The sequence below is a fragment of the Myotis davidii genome, unplaced genomic scaffold (assembly GCF_000327345.1).
Source record: "Myotis davidii unplaced genomic scaffold, ASM32734v1 scaffold430, whole genome shotgun sequence".
Taxonomy (NCBI): domain Eukaryota; kingdom Metazoa; phylum Chordata; class Mammalia; order Chiroptera; family Vespertilionidae; genus Myotis; species Myotis davidii.
The window spans coordinates 686,368-711,467 of record NW_006285247.1 but is presented as its reverse complement, the minus strand read 5'-3'; the positions used below and the strand labels follow the sequence as shown (position 1 = coordinate 711,467).

Below are 25,100 nucleotides of genomic sequence, written 5' to 3'. Positions count from 1 at the left end.
GGTTTTCAATATCTTGCTCTCTCTCTTCTTCTGGCACCCCTATAATTCTGATGTTGGTATGCTTGAAGCTGTCCCAGAGGCTCCTTACACTATCTTCTTATTTTTGGATTCTTTTTTCATTTTGCTTTTCCGGTTGGTTGTTTTTTGCTTCTTCGTATTTCAAATCTTTGACTTGCTTCTTGCGATCCTCTAGTCTGCTGTTGGAAGTCTGTATAATATTCTTTATTTCAGTCAGTGTATGCTTAATTTCTAGTTGGTCCTTTATCACAACATCGAGGGTCTCACTAGATTTCTTGAGGGTCTCATTAAGTTTATCGGCAGTTTCTAGAAAGTTCTTGAAAAACCTTAAAAGTGTGGTTTTGAACTCTATATCTAATAGTTTGCTTTCCTCCATTTCTGTCATTTGTGTCCTGTTTCTTTGTCTTGGCATTTTTTATGCTTCGCTGTGTTGGTAGAGTGGCTTCGTGTGCGAGGTGTCCTATAGGGCCCAGTGGCTCAGCCTCCCCAATGACCTGAGGTGGACACTCTTGGTGCACCCCTTTGTGGGCTTTGTGCACAGTGTTGTTGTAGTTAAGCCTTGATTGTTGTAGGATCACTGGGAGGGATTGACCTCCAGGCCAATTGGCTTGAGAGTCAGCTGTGTCTACGGCGGGAGAACTTTTGTGCTGAAGACACTTTTATGAGGCAAGACTTGCTTCAGTGGGGCTTTGGTGCTCACTGAGTCTGCCCCCTGAGTGTGTCCCTTATGGATCTGAGGAGTTGTAATTGGATGGTCCCACTCTGACCACTGGGTACCCAAATGAGGTCCAGCTGTGAAGCAATGCAAGCTGCTGTGGGGCCTTGGGCCTTCTCTTAGAAGTTCTGGGTCTGTCTGGCCCAGCTGCAGTTTGTTAGGTAATTTTCAGATTGAAAAAGGCCAGGGCATTCATATGCAAAAGCCTCTGCCACAGCTTGGGTGGGGCGGGGTCTCAGGGAATCAACAGGATGGAGAAAGCAGCTATGGCTGATCCTCAGCCCTGCCCTAAGGGGCCCTGCGTCTGTGTCCTGGTAATCGGTAATCACTGCAGGCTCCTTTGAGAGAAAGCCACCCTCGAGTTCCGAGTTCTGCCCACTGCCAGACAGTCCAGTTTCTTCCTGTATGAGTCTGGGTCCCCAGAGACTCACCCAGAACTGGAGTTCAGAGCAGTCGGGGGCTTGTGACTCCCTCCTGATTCAAAAAGACAGCTGTGTCCTCAGTTGCCAGCCCCTTCCGCATGCACCTCCGTAACTCTGCACTTCTGCATCTCCTCTGAGTATCAGTGTGCTTTTCTCTTTCCTTCTAGTTGTAGAATTTCCACTCAACCAGCCTTCCTGTCGTTCTGGATGATGTCCGTTTTGTCTTTTAGTTGTATTTTTGAATTTGTTGTGGGAGGCAGCAATTTCCGGTGTTTACTTATGCCGCCATCTTGGTTTCTAAGACTGATGCTCTATTCCAGCCTTTAAAAGTTTGGCCCTCGGGTCAAAAAGTTTGCCCACCCATCTATTCACTGAGTCAAACCAGCTTGCAGTGGTCAGCAAACTCATTAGTCAACAGAGCCAAATATCAACAGTACAATGATTGAAATTTCTTTTGAGAGCCAAATTTTTTAAACTTAAACTATATAGGAGGTACATTGTTATTAACTTAATTAGGGTACTCCTAAGGCTTAGGAAGAGCCACCCTCAAGGGGCCAAAGAGCCACATGTAGCTCGCGAGCCGCAGTTTGCCGACCACGTGTAGGGCCATACATGCATTCAGTTAGTAATGCATATATTGTATATCTATTAAGTGCCCAATTCTGAAAGATCTACAAAAAGTTTCCTGCCATAAAGGAGCTTTTCTTTAAATCAGTAGAGATAAGATTCATGCATGTGAAGCAATAAAAGACAAACGAAGGACACTATACATGAGTGGCTCAGCGAAGTCAGCCCACTCCACAAGGATGGGGCTACATCCAAGGCATCGCCACACCCCTGTAAGCACTACTGTAGCAGATCAGTGGTAGTTCAGGGTGTTAAGAGTGCAGCACTTACTAAAGGACTTAAAATCTAAAGCAGATTCTTGCTCTAGGAAGTCTTCAGCAAGGGGGCATTCCTCCTTTCTCTTTTTCTCCTGCTTGCAGCCTTCAGAATGTTTATGATCCGCTGCAAGCTCGTGAGGGAAGTAGACAAAGTAGACAAGACAGAGTATTTCCTCTTAAGGAAGTATGACAGCTAAGACGCTCTTGGCTGCAAATAAGTGAAAAGCCTATTCAAATGGACACAATAAAGAGGAAATTGCATATCTCACAAGATAAGCACAGAGTAAGGGCGGTTGCAGGTGTATCAGGATTAGAGGCTCCTGTTAAGGAACCAGGTTTCTTTACCTGCACCTGTCCGCTTCCATCCTCAGGCTGGTAGCAGAACGGCTGCTGCAGTTCCAGGAGGCACTCTCAGGTGTGGGCATAGTCCAGAGCAGGATGGGCAAACTGGGACCCATGGGCCAAACTCAGACCACCACCTAATATTGTAAATAAGGTTTTATTGCGACACAAGTTCATTTACATGGTATCTGTGGCTGCTTTCACCTTATAACAGAAAATTTGAGTAGGTGCAATAGAGCATTTGAAAAGTTCTATCTACCCACCAATGGATCCATACTTGCACAAATATTTATTGGATACTGTCTTTCTCTGCATGGGTACTTTAAGTTGAGGTACACACACACACACACACACACCCCGCTATTTTAATACTGGTCCTAGACACCTGCTTCTCAGAAACTTATTTCCAAACTGCTTAACTCTGAACAGTTTTCAAATCCTTGTTCCTTGTCACTCCCCATCCTTAGACTGATCACGCCCTGTCCTCTCCTCCTGCAGGTTTAGTGTCTCCTTCATGGGGCTCCCTTCCCCACCAAGTCTGGTTCTTCAATAAGCTGAGACTGGGAGAGTACTGGCAGGGAGAAGAGAGGAAGGGAAAATAGGGCAACAGCTCCAGAGGCTCTCCCGTGCAAGGCACCCTCATGCTTCCTGTCTTCTCATGGGAAGTCCGTTGCAGGCAGGCATGAGGAACCTTGGCAGGTGGTGAGGAAGGTGAAGCAGAACACTTTCATTCCTAGTTACTAGAGATTGTTTTTTTCAAAAAAAATTGGTGTTTTATTTTTTACAATTACCTGGGATTTTTTTCCATACACAGGCTCCTGCTAAACTAGTTATTTTTTTCTGGTCCTTCCCTTTCCTCGTCTTTCTGAGGCCGTGGAAAATTCTAGAGTGAAACTAGAGACGACTGAAAAAAATAATCCATTCGAGGTGACTTATTCTTAAAAGAAGCTTGTATAATATGTTAACAACACTGATCACTGAGGGAATGATATCAATTTTCTGTGAAATGAAATGTGAAGAGAACTCTTATTGATTAAGCCTCTACTGTATATTTTGTATATTCATCTCACCTCACATTCACAATAAGCCTGTCATACATTGACATTACTTCAGAATAGATTTGGCTGCAAAATGCAGGAAACCTAACCACGGTGGTCTAAAAAATCATGGGTTTTGTAGTCCAGTAGGTGGTGCTGGTATTTATTCAGTTTCTTAGTGATGACATCTAGGAGTTAGTTTCTTTTTCTGAATCACTATCGTTATCATGTCAACATTTAGTCTTTTGCTTGTCATCTCGTGATTGCAAGATGACTGCTTCAGCTCCAGATACCATATTCACTCCAAGGTAGAATTGGGAGGATAGTATAGGGCCACCACATTAGTCCCCTCCCCCCCCCTTTTTTTTATCAGGAAAGCAAAATCTTAGCTGTCATACTTCCAGTGTGGCTCAGTGGTTGAGTGTCTACCTATGAACCAGGAGATCACAGTTGATTCCTGGTCAGGGCACATACCCGGGTTGCAGGCTTGATTCCCAGTGGAGGGGGTGCAGGAGGCAGATAATCAATGATTCTCTCTGTCCCATTGATGTTTCTATCTCTCTGTCCCTCTTCTGACCTCTCTGAAATAAAAAATATATGTGTTTTTTTTTTAAAAATAACACTTTCCCAGAACCCTCCTACTTCAGACTTCTCCTTAGATATCATTGGCCAGAACTGGAGATGGATGCCTTTAGTTGCAAAGGAAGTGGAGAAAGTAGGCACTAGGATTGTCAGGGTGGCCTTAGACTAGAGATGAGCAGACAAGCACCAGTTCTGGACACTGCCTGTTCTTGTCAATAAAGTGTTGTTGCAACACAGCTGCACCCATTCATCTAAGTATTGTGCATGGTTGTTTTCATGCTACAATGGCAGGCTTGTGACAGGAACTCCGTAGCCTGAAAAAAATCTAAAATTTTGCTATCTGGCCTTTAACGGAAAAGTTTGCCGACCCCCACCTTCACTTAGGGTATGCTATCACCTAGGTTATGCACTTTCCTCCCTCAGACAAAACTGTGAGAGCTTTTGATAGCAAAAAGAGGGGCACACTGTCCCTGGGCTGGCCACTAACATTATCTGCCTCATGACTATTGTTATCTGTTTTAGAAGAGGAGACAGAAGCTCAGAAAGGTTGAGTAACCTGCCCAAGAACACAAGTAGAATGAGTATAGTCCTAAGTTCAAACTCAAGGCTCTCTGACTTCATATCGTTTTGGCCATATCATACCATATCATATTCTTGTGAGTTTTCTCATCTCACAGGAGAACTAGGTGATCAAAAGGTGTGAAGGAGTGTAGAGAAACCCACCTGTTATTCAATTCAGCCCTTAGATGAGTTGTAGAAAAAGACAGAGAGCCAATGAATCTATCTTATTAGGTTCACAAGAAAACGAAGCTTATAGTTTTAAATTGCGTTTCCATGCTAATTTCCCACCTCGTTTTCTTTGCACTACATAGCTAGTAGACCGTGATCTATTTCAGGATAGTTTTATTTTCCCTTCTATCTTTTTTCTCCCCAGCACTTCACATAGTGTTTAATGCAGAATCAATTAAAGTGTGTCTCCTATCAACTAAATACATACCTCTCATGTTTGCATATATTACCTCCCGAGTGAGGCTGTGAAGTACACCAGTGGATACCCACTCTGCACTCGACATACATAGAATGACTGGATGACATCCGCACCCCCACCAGAGACCCCTTGGAGCTGAAAATGATTGCAGTTGCAGTGTACGGGCAACATGAATCACCTTTTGACCTGGCTGGTTAGTCCCTTCTGTGTGTGATGGCCACAGCTTCTGTGTGAATCTCAGACCTCAGCCTTGGGCTGCCTCTGTCCCTTTATTTCCTCTGCAATCTTGATCAGCAGCACAAGGGTTAAGAGAGCCAATAACAGCATATTGTGGGACAAAGGAAAAGGGCAAAGTTTTGAAAGGAAGAAGAAGGCTTCGGCAAATTTATTTTTCTTCTTTTGCCTCTTAATTTTTTCCGTAAGTCAACCTAAGGGGAACTGAAAGAAACCACTTCTCTTCCCATCCTTCATTCCAGATGTCTTAATGTCTCTCAAAAGCCCTTTACCTCTCTTGTCTGCGGGTCTTAACTATTTCCTTAGCCTGGAAAACCCTTTTTCTCTCCTAACCCCATTTACCTTCACAGGCTAACTCCTCTTGTAAGACAAGGTTTTCCTTCCTAGTCAATTTCCTTTCTCAGTAGTTGAAGATGTTCCTGATATCACAGCCATAGCCTAATTGTCTGTCTGCCTGTCTGTCTCTCCTAGGAGTCTGTAAGCAAAACCTAGCTGGCTTATCCTGGGTGCCCAATTAATAATTGGCAAATGAGAGAATGAGACCAGAAGTAAGAATTCAGAGGGCTGCTAACCCTTCCCATGGGCCAGGCCAGGGAATTCCAACTGGCATGTGATTCCCTCTTCCTTAGAGGTTTCTGTTTGTTCCTGGGACTTTGGAACATATTAACAGTGTCTTTGTTTGGAGATCTTATCTCCCTCCTTCAGCACCGGGTGTCTTTCTCCTCTATCTCCCCGGCCAGGCATTCCTCTGCTGCCAGAGCCATCCATCTCAGCTCTTTAAGCAGTGGAGCCTGGGTCCCGGGCAGAGTGCAAAAGCTACAGCGTAATCTGGCTTTCTTTCAGGGCCACTGACCAGCAGAAACAAAAACTCTGCTGATAGGGCTCTCCTGATGCAGACCAGCCCGCGGCTCAGTGGTGTTTAAAATGCCTTATCTGGCATTGCTCGCAAATCAGCAGGCCCACAGGTCAATGGAGGCTTATCTCCAGGGCTGGCGCTTCAAAGGGATGATGCTCCCACTCCCCTGGGCAGATAGTGGTGTCAGTGAGAGACAGGAGCAATTGGGATCAGTCAGCTCGACACATAACACAATTCATTAACTGGGTTTTTTTTTAAAAGAATATATATATATGTGTGTGTGTGTGTGTGTGTGTGTGTGTGTGTGTATATGTGTGTGTGTATGCGTGTGTGTGTACATATGTGTGTGTGTGTGTGTGTGTATTTGAGGGTTGAGGAATGAACCTCACTAGCTAAACTTTAATTACTTCATTTATAAGGTAAAAGCACAATGGGACATGTTTTAGCTGGTTAATAGTATTCACTACTGCATATATAAATTCTAATTAGTTAAAATATATTTTTATTGATGATAGTATTACAGATATCTCCCATCCCTCCTCACTCCCTCTTCCCTGTTTTTTTTTTTTTTTCAATTACAGTTGACATTTTATTATATTCGTTGCAGGTGTACAGCATAGTGGTTAGACATTTACATATCCCCTCCGATAAGTCTTGCACCCACCTGACACCCATTATAGTTACTACCATATTACTGACTATATTCCTTACCACTAACTGTTTTCTCAAAGCAAAGTTTATTTTACTGTTTTTCCCCATTGTACAAGTAATCAGTGTTCATTATTAAAAATTTGGACCCTGGCCGGTTTGGCTCAGTGGATAGTGTTAGGTGGCCTAGAAAGCGGCATAAAGAACAAAGAGGACCAAACGGTTAAATAGAAGGGAAGGAGAGAGAGTTTAATGCTGCATCCCCGGGCAACCCACGAACCCCAAAGACAGGGCCATGGATTTAGGCCCACAGGGAGGGGGGCACTTTGTTTTATACTGTGGTTGGGTGAGGGGCGGGGCATGAACTGAGGAAGTTTCTGCCACAGGAGGTCAGCAGGGTATTCAGGAAGGAGTCAGTATCTGTGTGGGGGTCATGTGGATTCCAGGGAGGAACCGGTATCTGTGTCTGGCACACTGATCTGTTAGGAATTCCAGGGAGGGTCCATTATCTGGTCACAGGTCTGCATGTATCCAATCCTGGGCTCTCTCCGACTTAACAGATAGAGCGTTGGCCTGCGGTCTGAAGAGTCCCGGGTTTAATTCTGGCCAAGGACACGTGCCCGGGTTTCAGACTCAATCCCCAGTAGGGGGTGTGCAGGAGGCAGCCAATCAATGATTCCCTGTCTTCATTGATGTTTCTATCTCTCTCGCCCTCTCCTTTCCTTTCTGAAATCAACAAAAATACATTTAAAAAAATTTGTAAATAACAAAAAGTAGAAAGAAAAAATATCTTAATAATTTAGCATATTTGATATGTTTCTCTTTAGTCTTTCACTGGATTATTTCTTTAATACTTGTGCTCATATACATTCTATAATAAATATAAATTTGTGTTGTGGCTTTTTTTCATTTAAATATGACAGGGATATTTCCCCAACTTTTTACATTATTGGATAAATATAGTTTTAATAACAGAACAATGTATATTTATTGAATAATCTATTTAACTATTTCCTTTTTGTTAGGTATTTTAATAACTTTCAATATTTTTCCTCTGAATTGTTATGCGTGTCATTGAATACTAAGCCTTTTCTAGATTTATACTTATGTCTTTAGGTTGCTAGGACAGATCAAATTATATGAATATTTAAAATTCTTGGCTTATATTAGAAGGCAATTTGACAGAAAGGCAATGCTTGACAATGCCGGTTTATTACACCCTGGCCAAGACTAGTTGGTCTACTTTAATATTGTGTATTTTTTTGTTTGTTTTTAAGGCATTTATTTGTTTCTTTTTTTTCTTTTCTTATTTACTTTTTACTTTTTTCTTTTTTTTTAGTTTATAAGGATGACATTGGTCAATACAATTATTTAGGTTTCAGGTGTGCAATTCTCTAACACATCTGTATACTGTACTGTGTGTTCACCACCCCCAGTCAGGTCTCCTTCCATCACCATTTATCCCCCTTTTACCCTCTTCTACCTCCCTCCACCTTCTTTCCCTCTGGTAATCAACATTCTGTTGTCTGTGTCTATGAGTTTTGTTTTGTTTTCTTAATCCCTTGTTCATCAGGTTCCACATATGAGTGAAATCATATTGTACTTGTCTTCCTCTGACTGGCTATTTCCCTTTAGCATAAGCTCTCCGAGTCCATCCAGGCTGTCGCAAAAGGTAAGATTTCCCCTTTTTATAGTTACGTAGTATTCCATTGTGTAAATGTATTACAGCTTTTTTATCCACTCATCTACTGATGGACACTTAGGCTGCTTCCAAATTGTGGCTATTTGAAATAATGGCACAATGAACTTAGGGTGCATGTATTTTTTTGAATTAGTGTTTTGGATTTCTTTGGATATATTCCCAGAAGTGGAATCACTGGGTCATAAGGCATTTCTTTCTTCTTTTTTTAAAAAAAATATTTTTATTTATTTCAGAGCAGCAAGGAGAGGGAGAGAGAGATAGAAGTATCAATGATGAGAGGGAATCACTGATTAGTTGCCTCCTGCACGCCCCGCTCCCCCCAACAGGGGATTAAACCTGCAACCCGGGCATCTGCTCTTGACTGGAATCGAACCTGGGACCCTTCAATCTGCAGGCCAACGCTCTATCCACTGAGCCAAACCAGCAAGTTCAGGCATTTCTATTTTTATTTTTTTGAGGTAACTCCACACTGCTTCCCACAGTGGCTGCACCAATCTGCATTATCACCAACAGTGTATGAAGGTTCCCTTTTCTTCACACCCTCGCCAACACATATTTGTTGATTTATTGACGATAGCCATTCTGACAGGTGTGAGATGATATCTCATTGTGGTTTTAATTTCTCTGATGCTCAGTGATGGTTGAGCATCTTTTCATATGTCTATTGGCCATCTGTATGTCCTCTTTGAAGAAGTGTCTATTCAGGTTCTTTGCCCATTTTTTTTATTGGATTGTTTGGTTTTTTGGGGGGTGTTAAGTTTTATAAATTCTTTATAAATGTTTGATATTAACTCCTTATCAGATGTGTCATTGGTAATATGTTCTTCCATTTAGTTGGTTGTCTTTTCATTTTGTTGATGGTTTCTTTTGCTGTGCAAAAACTTTTTAATTTGATGCAGTCCCATTGGTTTATTGTTTCTTTTGTTCCCCTTGCCTGAGGGGATATATCAGAAAAAATATTGCTACAAGGAATGTCCAAGATTTTAGTGCCTATGTTTTCTTTATTTAAAAATATATTTGTATTGATTTCAGAGAGGTAAGGAGAGGGAGAGAAAGATAGAAACATCAATAAGAGGGAATCATTGATCAGCTGCCTCCTGCACACCCCATACTGGTGATTTTTATGGTTTCAAATTTAGCATTTGTCTTTAATCAATTTTTGAGTTTTTATTCTTGTGTATGGTGTAAGAAGATGGCCTAGTTTCATATTGTTGCATGTATCTGCCCAATTTTCCCAGCACCGTTTATTAAATAGACTATCTTTACCCATTGTATGTTTTTGCTTTCTTTGTCAAATATTAATTGACATAAAGGTGTGGGATTATTTCTGGGCTCTCTATTCTGTTCCATTGATCCATACATCTGTTTTTATGCCAGGACTATGCTGTTTCGATTACTATGGTCTTTTGATATAGTCTGATATCAGATAGCATTTGTTTCTTTGTTTACTTGCTTGTTTTGGTGTAAGGAAAAAATGGTTTATTCAAGAGCTGGCAACCTGAGTAGATGGGGGACTCTCGTCCCAAAGACCATCTTAACATCTCAGTGCAGACAGAGTTTTTCATAAGGAGGGAGAGGGAAAACAGAACAAAGAGATCAAGGGGAGGGGGTTGAAAAGTTCTCTACGCGCACACCACAGAGTCTACTCTGATTAGGACTTCAAACTGGTTAAGTGATGGACCGGTGTGCGTCATCCCTGGTTTTGTTATCCTGGTTTTACATTCGAAGGTCAGCAAATGCCCGAAGCTGGACTGCCTAAAGGTCAGAGTCTGCATTTTTTTGAAGCTAGTTCCTAGAATCCTTATGCAAACATACTGTTTATCAGTTTATTACAAAAGGTTGTGACTCAGGAACAGGCCAGGTGGAAGAAATGAACAGGGCAAGGTATGGGGAAAGGGCACAGAGTGCCCACGACCTCTGTCGGTGCACCCACATCTTCATGTGTTCACCAACGACTAGTAAGAAGCTTGCGTATTTTTTTTTTAATTGGGTAGGGAAAACAAATTTATCATTGGCTCAACTAGCATTTCTTTCATTATTAATGAGGTTAAATATTTTTTCTCAAATAAGTATTTCTTTTTTGAAAACCATCTATGTCCTTTTTCACCTCTCTATTTGGCCATTTAATAATTTTTCTTATTAATTTTCATGTGAGTTAATTGTTTTCTTCCATATATACTGCAGATACTTTCTTCATGTTTGTTGCTTTCCATTTGATTTTGGTTTTTCTGGGGCACAGAATAACATTTTTGGGGTACTCCAATGTATTGCTTTTTAATATTGTGTTATCTTTTGTTACTTTTAAACAGTCTCCTGCCTAGAGATTTGATAACCATTCTTTTCTTTCTTTGCTTTTATTATGTTTGTTAGTTAGTTTGTTTGGCTTAGGAGAGAAGTGATTAAGAACCCAAAATCTATTTTTAAAAAAACTCCAAATCTAGAGTTCAGACTGCCTGAATTCAAATACCAGCTCTACCACCCATCAACTCTATAAATTACTTATTCTCAGCACCTCAATTTTCTCATCTGCAAAATGGGGACATGAATGTACATGCACCTCAGACAGTTGTGGTGACAAATCAATATATGTTCTTAGAAGCTTACAGTAAGTGCTATGTAAGTTTTATGTATTAATATTTATTTGTTGTAGATTTAAAATATGATAGCTAAACTCTATTTTCCTGCTTTTAAAAAATTGCTTAATTCGCTCGCAGGATCCTTCACCTGCTCTCAGTGCCATAGACTACGACTATGTGGTGATCGGCAGTGGCTCAGGTGGGCTGGTCAGTGTGTCTCAGGCTGCCAAGCTGGATGCCAGGGTCACCGTGGTGGAGAGCCACAAGCTGGTTGACACTTGCATGAATGTCCAAAAGTGTACCCAAAAAGGTAATGTGGAACACAGCTGTCCACTCTGAATTCATACATGATCATGTTGATGGCTTTCAAAGTTGTGATAAGTAAGTTCAGTTGGCGAGTTATTAAGGAAAAGTGGGATGTCTCGATGAGCAACCTGAACACCATCTATCAAAATAATCTAACCAAGGCCCATAGAGAAATCTTTCCTGGCCATGCAGGGTTCATTTGTGATCCCAAGCCCACAGTGGAGGTCAATGGGGGGAAATCCACTGCTCCTCCCATGCTGATTCAACAGGTGGCGCACCCTCACATCTGCAGGAGAGCCAGGTGCCAGTCCAGGACTAGCCAGTGATGGATTTTTTTTAACTGGAAGATTGCCTCGCTGCAGTGTCATTGTTGGTGCATGATACATTGCTGTGGAGATGGCTGGGATCCTTTCTGCTCTGGGTCCTAAGGCATCCATCACTCATGATCCGTCATGATAAGGGACTTAGAAATTTTGATATAAGAATCAGCTCCAACTACAATAAAGAGCTGGAGAATGCTGGCACAGAGGTCAGGAAGTTGAAAAGACTTACTCGGGCTTGGAACTCTGCATGGTTACTTCAGTTCCTGGTAGGAAACCCACCTTGACCACAATTCCAGATGTTGACTGCTGCTCTGGGCCAACTGGGTGGGACCAAATTCTGGGGGCCTGGATTTAAACAAACTGGGGATTCAAACTGATGACAAAGGTCATCTCATAAAAGCAACACATAACTTTTTAAAAATATATTTTATTGATTTTTTACAGAGAGGAAGGGAGAGAGATAGAGAGTTAGAAACATTGATGATAGAGAAACATCGATTAGCTGCCTCCTGCACACCCCCCACTGGAGATGTGCCTGCAACCAAGGTACATGCCCTTGACCGGAATTGAACCTGGGATCTTTCAGTCCTCAGGCTGACGCTCCATCCACTGAGCCAAACCGGTTTCGGCAACACATAATTTTTAATCATTTAAAACATAAGAAATAATAAAATAAGGGAGACAGGCCTCTTGTACTATATGTTCTTTAGAGAAAGGTCACATCCTTGAAGCAGCTTTGTAACATACAGAGCACAGTCCTTGGCTCCAAAAACAACAAGATATGATTCTGTGCACTTGTGTTATTTAAATGGAACATTGAACGTGGGAAAGGCTTCAGGAGGCTGGTCGCAGAATGAGGGACATTTTAGAAGTGATTCCAGAGAGAGAGGGACTCAACTCCTTCCGAAGTTCTTTCCTCTGCTAAGAGTTCATAGTTCAATGAAAGATTTTGGTTTTTGCATGTGTTCTTGTCATTTTACTTTTTTCTGAAAACAATTTCCCAAATTTTGAAAATAAATTCTTCTAAAAAATTGCTTATTTTTTTAAACATGTTTTTCATAGTTTTACCTGCTTGTTTTTTGTTTTTGTTTTTTTTTAGGATGGAATTTTAGTCATGCTCCTAAAAAGATTTTCAATGAGAATTTTTTTGGGGCAAGGCCAGTATCTATAGAATCCGCACAATATCGCTTCTCTTGTGCGGATTCTATAGCATGATAAGAGGCGGTGGTAAGAGCAAGAACTAAAGCATCAGATACACCTAGGTTTTTGTGTATCACAGTTCTGCCACCTTCTAGCTGGCCAAACGTGGTCAACTTACTTTCCTGAGATTTCGTTTTCTTATCTCTAAAATAAAGTAGTAGTAGTAATAACAGAACCTGCCGTAAGCCAGATGTCCACTATGATATGGACAAAATATGATATATTCATACAATGGGATGCTATTGGGTCATAAAAAGGAATCAAGTATGACATGTGCTACAACATGGATGAAACTTGAAAACATTATGCTGAGTGAAAAAGTCAGTCCCCAATGACCACATGTTTCATGATTCCACTTATTGAAATGTACAGAGCTGTAGAGACAGAATGTAAATTAGTGGTTGCTTGGAGCTGGAGAAGATGGGAAACTGGAAGGTGAAAACTAACGGCTACCAGGTTTCTAGTTTAGTCTCCTATGGTTTGAAGTGATCGGTAGTATCAAGAGTATGTGCCTGCATTTTTGTTGCAAAGGAGGAGGATTACTACACTGGAAAATTTATACTTAAATATGGGAATTTCCCCTAACATAGAAAGGCTATTCAAAAAACAAACAGGCAGTCATGATGATAATCATATCCCTGATAGAAGAACAAAGATAAACTCCCAGAAAACCCAAAATCTAAGGTGGACAGAGGAAGAGGATCCCTAGAAGAATACAGAGAAGGAAGGGTGATATAGATGGAAAGAAAAGACACAACGAAAAATAATGGAAGATAATGGATTAAAGAATTTGAAGGAGGGAGTAGTGATCAAGAGGGTTAGTATTATACAGAAGTCAGATCAAACAATGACTGAGAATTATCCATTAGCTTCAGCTATTAGGAGGTCATTCCTATCCTTAGTAAGAGAAGTTTAATTGGTCTGATGAGGAGGACCCCTAATTTCAGTGGGCTAAAAAGGAAATGGAAGATAATGATAGAAAGACATACACTCTCTACCCTAGCTCGTTTGGCTCTGTGGATAGAGTATTGGCCTGTGGACCTAAGGGTCCCAGGTTTAATTCTGGTCAAGGGTACATGGCCGGGTTTTGAGCTTGATCCCCAGTAGGGGGCGTGCAGGAGGCAGCCAATTAATGATTCTTTCTCATCATTGATGTTTCTATCTCTCTCCCTCTGCCTTCCTCTCTGAAATCAATAAAAAATATTTTTTTAAAAAAAGAAAGAAAAAAGACATACACTCTCTCAAGATGTGGGGATCCAGTCCCAACATGTGGGACTGGAAATTAATAAACATATTTAATCCTTATGAAGCAGGGACTATTATTACCCCTATATTAGAGGTGCAAACAGGCTTTGAGACCCAAGGTTATGTAAGGAGCAGACTGGGTCTCACACCCAGACTTGTCTGACGTCAGAGCCAGAAAGAACTCTTCTGCCCTGAATCACACTGCCAGCATTTTATAATGGCTGTGTGTTTTAGGGCAATCTCCATAATCACAGATTCTCAGAGTAGGAAGTGATTTGAACTTCATTTCATTCTTGTTTGCACTTCAGTGGTTCTTTCTTAGATCCTTAAAGCCAGAAAATATTTATTCCGCATCCTCTTATCATGCTATATTTATTCCCCTGTTATACTTGTTTTTGAATTGTTTCTTCCTCTCCGGGCAATAGAAGTCTGATTGTTTTATTTCCCCCTCTGAAGAATTTCCCATCTTCTCCACCTCATTCCACTTGCTTCGACAAGTGCTGACTTCAAACTTGTCTCCAGGGCCGGCCAAGTCATGCAGCCTTGACCAGTTAGAACACGGCATCCCTCTGGTCACTGTGGTAAGTTTAGGGATAAGCTTGCAAACAAATTCAAGCCACTGCAAATCGCTTTCAAGACAACATACTGTTGTGAAAGAAGTCCTATTTTCTGTCAGGCTGCTAGTAGAATCTTGGAGGATGTAGAGCTGGCGCTCCAGGGAACCATCTTCCCTGCACATAGGATCTGAGAGCGAAGCCTGCACTTGGGAGAGCAGACCCAGAAGATGAGAGAGTTGGGGTTCCAATGAGCCCTAATCAAGCCCCATTTGAGGCGAGCTCCTCAGTACCTTTCCTCACATAGCTAATACTTTTTGTTCATTTGTTTAAGTCAGTCCGAGTGGGATTTTCTCTTACTTGACAGAAACCAGGAAAGATCTAATATGTAGCCTGCATATTTTCTCCCCCAACAGAATGGTAGCCATGGAGTCCCCTAATCCTTTCCTAGCTCTCGGTGCTCCATCCCCCTCTCCTCCCCAGTACCCAGGATGCTGCCTTGTATGTAGTAAGTGCTCAGTAAATGCCTGATGGGTTCAGGGGAATTGAATGTGGTCTCATTCTGCGATAGTCCCTGAAAGGTGCTTCAGAAAAGCTTCCTGTATCTAAGCCCGCTGTCTGTTGCTTTTGTCCCTAAGTCACAACAGTCTTCTGCGGAGGAAGTTTCAAATATTTGATCTTTCTGTTTGTTTGAGTCCACGGTAAACTGGAATTTGGCGTAAACACGTCCTTGGAATGTTCACGGCATGCTCCAACAACACAGCTCAGAGCAGGCAGAGTGGATTCCTCCAGCATTGACTCAAAAAATGAAGTGCTCACCCTAGTCCTTTGTAAAAAAAACCCCACACACCTAAAAAACTGTTTTTTCTCTGGGGGTTAATTCCTTTCACACAAAGAGACTGACATCCTCTCAAATAAGAAATGGGGCTGAGAATAAGAAGATTTTTCTGTTTCTTGCTGTGAAAACTTGGCAGCTATTCTGTATCAACATGGCCATAAGCTATTGCGGTCGTGTACAGTGCAGGAACACTGCTCTCTGGGGCTGGGCTTGTTAAACAGGAAAAATATAGACAGAAAGACATGCTTTCAGAACACATGGAGGGACACTGTTAAACAACGTGTCAGCTATGGACAGCAGGAAAATCCGGATTGGCTTGTATTAACTGCTGAGAATGTTGTATCCCATTGAAATACGTTCAGGAGAATTTTCTGCCATACCTGTATGATAAAAAATCAAAAACAAAAACATCTAAAAACACGGGAGGATATATAGTGAGCTGATCTTATTAAGATTTCAATTCATTGTAACTATAATTGTAGCTGACCCTTACTGAGTACCTATTATGTGACAGATGCTGTTGCAAGCATTTTATACATATTAATAATAAGTAGGGACCATTATTACCCCCATTTTACAGATATGAAACTGAGGTGTAGCGTGATTACCTAACTTGATCAAGGTTGCACAGCCTGTAATGGGAAAGCTAGGATTCATACCAGGTACTCTTCGTCCAGAGCTTCTGTTCTTGACCATCATGCTTTTCTGCCTCTCTGAATATTTGCACAGACAAATTGATAAGTTTGTGGAACTATGGGAATGTGATATTTGGGGAAAGCCACCTTGCACCATCGATTAAAATTTAAAGTACATATGCACATACACATGTAGATTGACCTGAAAATCTAGGAGCATGTTCTGCAGAAGTAATAGGTGTATACTAAAGGGTTTATATACCAGAATACTTATTGCAACATTGGTGGTAAGAACTGGAAAATCCTGACTATCCAGGAATAAGCGAAAGTAGAATAAATTGTGACACAATCATATTTGGCAGGTATATTTTGAATGAATTGGGTCTCAATCTGTTGATCTGGAAGTACATCCATGTTCACTAATTAAATGAGAAAAGCAAATAGCAAAGGACTATGTGTTGTGTGATGTATTTTTATAATACAATGATCTAATAATATATGATTATGTGAAGGTTTTTTTTTGAATTTTGGTTGTTTTTGCCATGGGTTCAAGTGTGAACATGAAATAAGTAAAAGGGAGCAGAGGAGAGTTTGGTGATGAAGGAAATAACACATAGTGGTAGCTAACATTTATTGAGTGCTTATTCTGTGTCAGGCATGGCGCCTAACATTAAATTTCTCATTTAATTTTGTGAACGTTGTACACTTGTAACCCCCTTTTATACACCAGAACACACTTTGGAAGTTGAGTTGTTGAAGATCAGTCAACTAAAAGGTCGCAAAAACATGATTCAAATCTAGTGCTGATTGGCCCAAAGCCCATGATCTTGACCATCACACTGTAGTCAGAAAAGAAGGTGGGGCCAGAAGAGACTCTTGTTTATATGGTTAAAAAATTATAAATGAAATGCTTCTCTTGATATGACATATTTAATTTTTAATAATAAATAAAACCACAAGGATCTAGTTTCCTTGGATTGTCACTCTGATCTCATGTCTAGAATAAACTGATCATGAACTATTCCAATTCTTTCAACATGGGAACTTTACACCCGGCCAGCTGGCTGGTCAGTCATAAGCTGAGCATACACTGTGCAGGACAGGGACCTTGAAGTGAAGTTGAGATTTTTTAGATCAGCTCAGGTTTTCCGACCTGCTCTGCAGGCAGCCCAGGAAGGTGTTTTGGTTATAGTTGCCCTGTGGGGATTCAGGTCCTTCTTGAGTTGGCCAGGGAGTCTCTCACATTGGGACTCTGGGAAGGCCTGAATTCTCCATTTTATTAAGAAAGTGAGCTTCCTGGGATCCCTTGGTCTCATGGGTCACCCATCATGTGCCAGAGGCTCTGAGTATACAAAGCTAATGCCGATGATAAAGAGGATAAAACCATGATGACCTCATTTATCATCCTGGAATCAAAATATAATTACATCCCTTCAGTCTCTTCAATGAACTGTTCTGCCTTCATTTGCAGAAAGTTCAATACAGGGTGGGACAAAAGTAGGTTTACATTGTTCATATGGAAAATGATACAGTAATTTCCAAATAATAACACGAGAATAAACTCTATGTTTCATGTACTCATGTAAACCTAATTTTGCCTCTCCCTGGATCTCTCTGCCCTGAACTATTCAAGAATTCAAAACATTTCCTTAATCCAAAGGGTTATGACTCACTTCCAAAAGCCAAGTGGAGAGAAAACTGGTGAATTGATCAATGCAAAAGTTTCTGTTTTTCTGCCACACTGGGTCCCTGCTATTCTCTCACTGGGCTTTGACTACAGTTGTGTTAATATTGTTGCTGGTCCAGATCCTGCCCTGATGCCATGACTCACCAATGTTTGCCTTCGAGGTTCAGTGAATTCACTTGGCTCACTTGGTACACACTCCTGGTGTTCTTACTGTTTCCCAATGGCATTCTCATTTGCTGGGCCCAACCTTCCAACGACAGCCCTTCTCCTATGGAGAGTACCTCTCTGGGGCCCTTCATCTTCTTTCCTGCCAACTGATCTCAGTCAGCACCATGCCACTCCATCTGAGTTCCACTCACGTTGAACCTCAAAGAGAAAGGGTCAGAGCCCCTTTATTTCCTCTTCTTATAACTGCCTCCTTGCAACACTTCAGGGGCACCATTGTATTCAGAAGGAATTGTATCCCTCAGACATGATGCCATACATCCCTCAGGGTGCGTGCCTCAGACATCCTCAAAGAGTACAGGCACCCATCACATCGGTTACAATATGAATGGTGCCTCCTGAAGTGGTGCGACTCAGCACTAACCGAGATCCCAGCTTTCTATGGAAGGGGATTGGGAAAGAATAGATATTTCAATACTAAGACGTCCCATTGTTCCCTTCTTCCACGGCAAAGGTCTCTTGTAGTTGTATAATTAAGAAGGGTTTCTCAACTCATTCTTGCAAAACAAAGATCTGCTTCAAAGTGATTCTCTGAAGCTTATTTTTTTTTATTGCTTAAAATATTACAAAGAGTAGTACATTTGTCCCTGAAGCTTATTTTTTTAAATAAAATATATTTTCTGCTCCTCCAGGCACCCCATTACACAAATAATAATAGCTATCATTTATTCAGCTGACACGGGGCATTTACATGCATTATCTCATCTCTCATAGAAGAATTCTGAGTCTAATAATGGAGCTAACATGTACAGAAATTATAGTACAACGTAGAATGTGAAAAAAATTATTTGAGTGAGGTAAGTGCCAAGCGCCAAGAGAGCTCAGAGGAGAGAAGGAATATTTCCAGCCAGAGAGGCTCATTCAATCAACATCCAGCACAAAAGTATTGTGTGTGTTTTTATATCCTGGTCTCAAGAATCTCAGATCATGGGCAAAGGAGAAGGAAACAGATCATCTTGACAGTGTGATGTCATCTGATGACTGCAAGATGGCCATCAGGGCAGGCTCCTTGGAAGAGGAGGCACAGGAGCTACAAGCATCGGAGGTTTCGGGGGGCTTCTGAACAGATGAGGATGGGTTGCACCTGGATCTCATTATACCAGCCCCATCCTCTAGAAGAGAGAGAAACAGGGGTTGTTAACTTCCCTATTCGATTCTCCTCCAAGGGCCTAATTTTGAAGCCTTTAATGGTAACCAGCCCTTCCCCTCTGTGCAACTGGCTTCCCTCCCACTGAAGATTGCACTGCACTTTCCCCTATTTAGCTCCATTCCGTTTGTGACCTCCTCTCCAATTTACCAATTCTGATTCACATCCTCCATTTTTTCTCCCACTGAGAAGAAACAGCCGACTTTTGGACTTCCAAACCTCTTGGAAAAAGGCCAAGCTTCCATAAACTCCAGAATATTATTGTGTGAATTAAAATGTTCACAGGGTATCAACCATGCAGCTACTCCAACATTTATTTTGGAAAATATTACATTTGGAAAATGGGAAGCATTCCAGAGTATTCTCTTACCTTGAAATATCAGTAGACATCAGGGTATTTTGAGATCATTTCTTGCTCAAAAGTTAGCAAACAATCTGTACAATTAGTCACATAAAATTTCCTTAAATAACATTAGTTAAGGGCTCCGGGGGCTTTAAAAAATGCCTATAGAATATTTGTGGCGAAATTTAGGGCAGAAAGCTGCAATTCTAACTCTGAAGCAAACTTTCGAAATGCCTTTGAGTTAAATCCCACTTGGCTCTTACTGCACATTGCTCTTCCAATCACTGATGATTAGACCGTGCTCAGTTGCGCTTTTTCCAAGATCGTACATGCTTCAAACTCCATCCCTCTGGCTACAAGAGGCAAAGCCGGCTAGAGCCCTTGAAAAAAACTCGATCTAAACCTGAAGGCAAGGCACTTGGGAGCCCAAGGGGCCCACACATATTCCTCTTTTGGCCATTTGTTTCTCCTGAGCTTGGTTTTGCAGGGCTAAAGCCCCCAGAAAAGAATGCCAAGGGGTCTGCTATCCCAGGAGGGTGTTATGGATGCACCTCATTCTTTAATGTGGCTCAGTCTCCAGTGCCTATGTTATGTTTGCAGTGGCCACAGTACAAGTGAGAATGGAGGGCCTTGAGAGAAAAAAAGGCCTGGTGTGATGGGCAGCTTTCAGTCACTGTGTGTTCTTTCAGGCCTGGAAATGTGATAATATCTGAAACTCAACACTGCCCACCCTCCCTTTTATAAAAAAGAAAATGCTATCCACAAACATGTGTAAATGAATAAAGGAAAAATAGGAAGACATGTACCAACAGACAACAATTTACCTCTGGATAAACAAGTGTAATTAGATGGGGGGTCATGACAGGCTATTGATTTACATATATCATTTTTATTACATTGACAATTTATTTATGGAGTGTGTGAATAAACATAAAGAAAAGTGGTAAAAATAAAACAAAAACATATTTCTTAAGAGAACTAAGTATAATTCTATCTAAGTATAAAGCTATCCAAGAAATGTTAAGTTAAAAGTAGCAAGTTTAAAGTGGTATTATAAGCTCAATTTGGGGGAAAATGTAAATATATCCACACATAATTAGTAGTATATGCATAGAAAGATTCATGAGGAGAATACAATTGTTTGGCTTTAGTTATTTCTGGGAGATGGGATGAAAGGGGGTTTTAACTTTCAACATTGTACAGTCCCTAAAATATTTAAATTTTTAATATTAGCATGTATTGATTTTTCTAACAAATTTTCTAACAATTAGCTAATATAGTATTATGCTCTTGTTTATTAGATATTACCCCCCAAAGACCAGTACATAACACCACATAGACTGATCTGAACAGCTAATTCACACCCCAACCCAAATGATAATGTTCATGGGAGGTTTTCATGTTTAATAAAGATTTCAGCTTACACACCTGTACCAAACCCTGAACAAATAGTTCTTCCTGCAACAAATTCCCTTATTCTTTTTTTTAAAAAAAATATTTTTATTGATTTCAGAGAGGAAGGGAGGGGGAGATAGAAACATCAATGATGAGAGAGAATCATTGATCGGCTGCCTCCTGCACACTCCACTCAGGGGATGGAGCCCACAATGTGGGGATGTGCCCCGACCGAGAATCAGACCATGATCTCTTGGTTTATAGGGCAATGCTCAACCACTGAGCCATGGTGGTCAGGCAATTCCCTTATTCTTTTTCTTCTCCTGGTAAACTCCTACTCATCCTTTAAAACCCAGCGCAACTATTAGCTTTTCCCTATTCCTGTGAGAGTGTCCAAGCAAAATGAGAGGTGTCTCGGTGCAGCATCTTCCTGCTTGGATGGAGCGTAAGTGCCCCAGAGGGTAAGAAAGGCATCTGCATTGGTGTTGAGGGACCAGGGTGAGAAAAGATTCGTAAATAAGTAAATTTATTTATTTTTCCTTAAAAAAATATTTTTATTGATTTCAGAGAGGAAGGGAGAGATAGAAACATCAATGATGGGAGAGAATCATTGATCAGCTGCCTCTTGTAGGTGCCTCAGCCCACAACCCAGGCATGTGCCCTTGACCGAAATCGAACCTGGGACCCTTCAGTCTGCAGGCCGATGCTCTATCCACTGAGCAAACCAGCCAGGGCAATAAATAAATTTATTAATTGGAGATTTCTTATTATCAGAGTTACAAATATGGAACAGGAGAAAACTAGAATGAAATTTATGACGTTAAATTGGAATTGGAGGCTCTCACAGTTTCCAATATAAAAATAGAGACAGAAATAAATGTAGATGTAAGTAATATATATTAGAAGTAAGTGATATATATTGTAAGATACACACACACACACACACACACATTCATTTGAAAGGCTTAGGAGCAGCAACACCCCAGTAGCAAGGAGGCATTTTGATATACTGGTTTTTACTAAAAGGGACCGTAGTTCTTTGCAGGTTGGCTGATTTCAGTGCCGGAGCAATGAAAGTAAAAATAAACCTAGTAATGAATATCATGAACTGATGAACAAAAATAGATAAAGAGGCAGAGAAGCATCGAACAGACCGTCAAACTTCAGTGAGAAGGCAGAGGAGGGTGAGGGACAGATAAGAGATCAACCAAAGGACTTGTAAGCATGATTTTAGCATAACCAATGGACACAGACACTAGGAGGGTGAGGGCATGTGCCGGGGGTTGGGGTGGCTGGGGGGAAGTCAATGGGAGAAAAAGTAGACATATGTAATACTGTATGTAATACTCTAAACAATAAAAATAACTAATTAAATAAATAAATGAATTTTAAAAAGCCCAAAAAACCTAGACATCTTGTGCCAAAAACCAACAACAAAGGAGTGTTAAAAAAATGATAGAAGCATGTCTAAAGACCACAAGAGACAACTTTAAGGGGCTCCCACTGGTCATACCTGGGATATTTGAGTATCAAAATAAGTACAGTAATGATAATTGTGGATTATAACCCACTGGATAAAATAGAAACCCATGATTACATACTGATATAAATAAATAGAATGTTTAATGACGAAATGGATATTTATATAGTCTTAAGGTTCTCCCTCATCGAAAACTTATTAATGACACAGAGAAAAAGAATGACTTCATAGTGGACAAGTCTGGCAGACACCATCTAAATAAACTAATCAAAGTACCCATAGCCAATAATAGAACAAATCAAAATTGTGTGCCACCTGATAGGATGCAATGAGAAGACATGACATCACTTTTATGATATTCCTTTCTGAGGTACATAACCAGAATCTTACGCTGAGAAAACTCAAGCAACAAATTGAGGGTCATTTGATAAAATAAATGGCCTGCAATTTTAAAATGTCAAGGTCATAAAAATCAAGGAAAAGGCGAGGGAATTTTTCAGAGTAAGGAGACTAAAGAGATATGAGATAAATACAGCATGATTTATATTCTCCTTTTACTTTAAAAGATGTTTTATGAACAATTATCAAAACGTGAATGGGATCTGAGGAGTAGAAAGTAGTCTATTGATATTAATTTTCCTGGTTTGGATGGGTTTTCCCCTGGTTCTATAAGAAAATGTCCTTGTTTGTGGGAAATACTAAAGTATTTGAGAGTACTATGGCATCTTGTTAACAGTTAACAAATAGTTCAGAAAAAAAGTTTTTGTACTCTTCTCATAACTTTTTTGTAAGTTTGAATCTATTTCCAAATAAAAAGTTTATTTCTTTATTTTAAATATATTTTTATTGATTTCAGATAGGAAGGGAGAGGAAGAGAGAGATAGAAACATCAATGATGAGAGAGAATCAATGATTGGCTGCCTCCTGCATGCCCTTGATTGTGCAACCTGGGCATATGCCCTGACCGGAAATCAAACCTTGACTTCCTGGTTCATAGGTTGATGCTCAACTGCTGAGCCACACCAGTCTGGCTAAAAAGTTAAAAAAAAATCCCAGGTAGATTCAAAGCATCTCTATTGGATCAGAAGCTTCCCAGGTGACCCCAATGTTTAGTATTGGAAACTACTGGATTAAACAATATGTTGAATTCCTAGATCTAATTTGAAACCCATTGGATTAGAATCTCCAGAAGTAAACCCTGGATATTTTTTTTATTTACAATCAGTTCTTAGGATCTGAGAAGCTTGAGAAATATTAAAATTCATCATGAAGGTCACTGAATTTTTTTGTCAAAGGCAAGCAAGGTGTGGCAGTTTAGTATCAAAACAGTGCATGATGTTTGTACCCCAAGGAACACTAGGAGGCCAGAGCAAGCTTTCTACATCGTATTGCCAAAGAAGGACGTTGGGTCGGCAGAAAACTGCTGCCAAGAGAATGGTAGCCCTGGAGACCATTTAGATCAGTGGTTCTCAACCTTCTGGCCCTTTAAATACAGTTCCTCATATTGTGACCCAACCATAAAATTATTTTTGTTGCTACTTCATAACTGTAATGTTGCTACTGTTACGAATCGTAATGTAAATATCTGATATGCAGGATGGTCTTAGGCGACCCCTGTGAAAGGGTCGTTCGACTGCCAAAGGGGTCGCGACCCACAGGTTGAGAACCGCTTATCTAGATAGTCACTGTAGCCGAGGGCATGAAAAGGTCTATTGTCTGAGGAATGAACATAGCTGTTGTATTTTTATGGTTGAAAAGGTAAGTGGACTGGCTTCTGGTGGGACCCCTGGGACTGAAATGGCAGTGGATTTGCAGTCTGTGTAGGGCTGACACCTGAGCTCGTCTGAGTGAAGTGTCATAGGACTACCTGTGGGGCTTGGAGAACAGTTGCATCTTGTGGAAAGGAGGTCCAGTGGGGCCATTCTCTGTTGGTCATGTCACTGAGAGAATGGAGTCCCTCCATCAAGGTCCCATGCTGGCCTGTGCAGTGAACTGGACCAGCAGTGGCATCTGACAGGACCTGGACAACAGTGGGCATCCACTTTCAACAGCAACACCTTAGGGCATCAAGGACTAGCGTGGACACTGGATCCCGGGGCTTAGCTTAGCTTGAAGTAGAAGTCAAATTGCTCTCCTAAGAGGGCAGGAGACACCCTCCAGCATTCTTAAAAGATCTAGAAGAAGGGAAAGGGTTCCTAAGAATGTGACACAAGATTCACACTCATCTAGCCTGAGGGGCTCGAGTCACTTTTCCTTTAATTAGGAGACTTAGACATGTGATCATAATTCGACCTTCAGTGTTGAGAAGTTTATACCAGCTCCATTTCAGTGGACTTGCTTTGATTTCTACTGCACTGCTCGGCACATGCTGGGATCCAGTACATGAAAACTAACGAATAGATAACCAGATGTGATCAATATGATTTCCATAAATCCAACTGGGAACCCATGTTAGACCTGCTTTTGTATTCTGCAAACCTTATGTTAAATAGGTTGCCAAGACACCAAGACTACATTTTATAGTGTATTCCAGATGCATATACCCAGGCTCCCACACCTCACTAGACTATGATTAAAAATGAGGTCAGGTTTACCTTATAAAGTCCAAATTACTGTGGCTCAAACTTTCATCTTCTCTGATGACAGGAAGTCTCACCTTTTACGAGGCTCCTCTTCATAAATAGGTCTTTGCAGCTCCCAGTTGCTCACGTGTCCCAC

At 40.9% G+C, this 25,100-nt stretch overlaps 1 pseudogene; it reads left to right on the top strand.

Annotated features, from left to right (window-relative positions):
- The window catches only part of LOC102769562, a 44,035-nt pseudogene that overhangs the window by 17,905 nt on the left and 1,030 nt on the right, over positions 1-25,100 (top strand).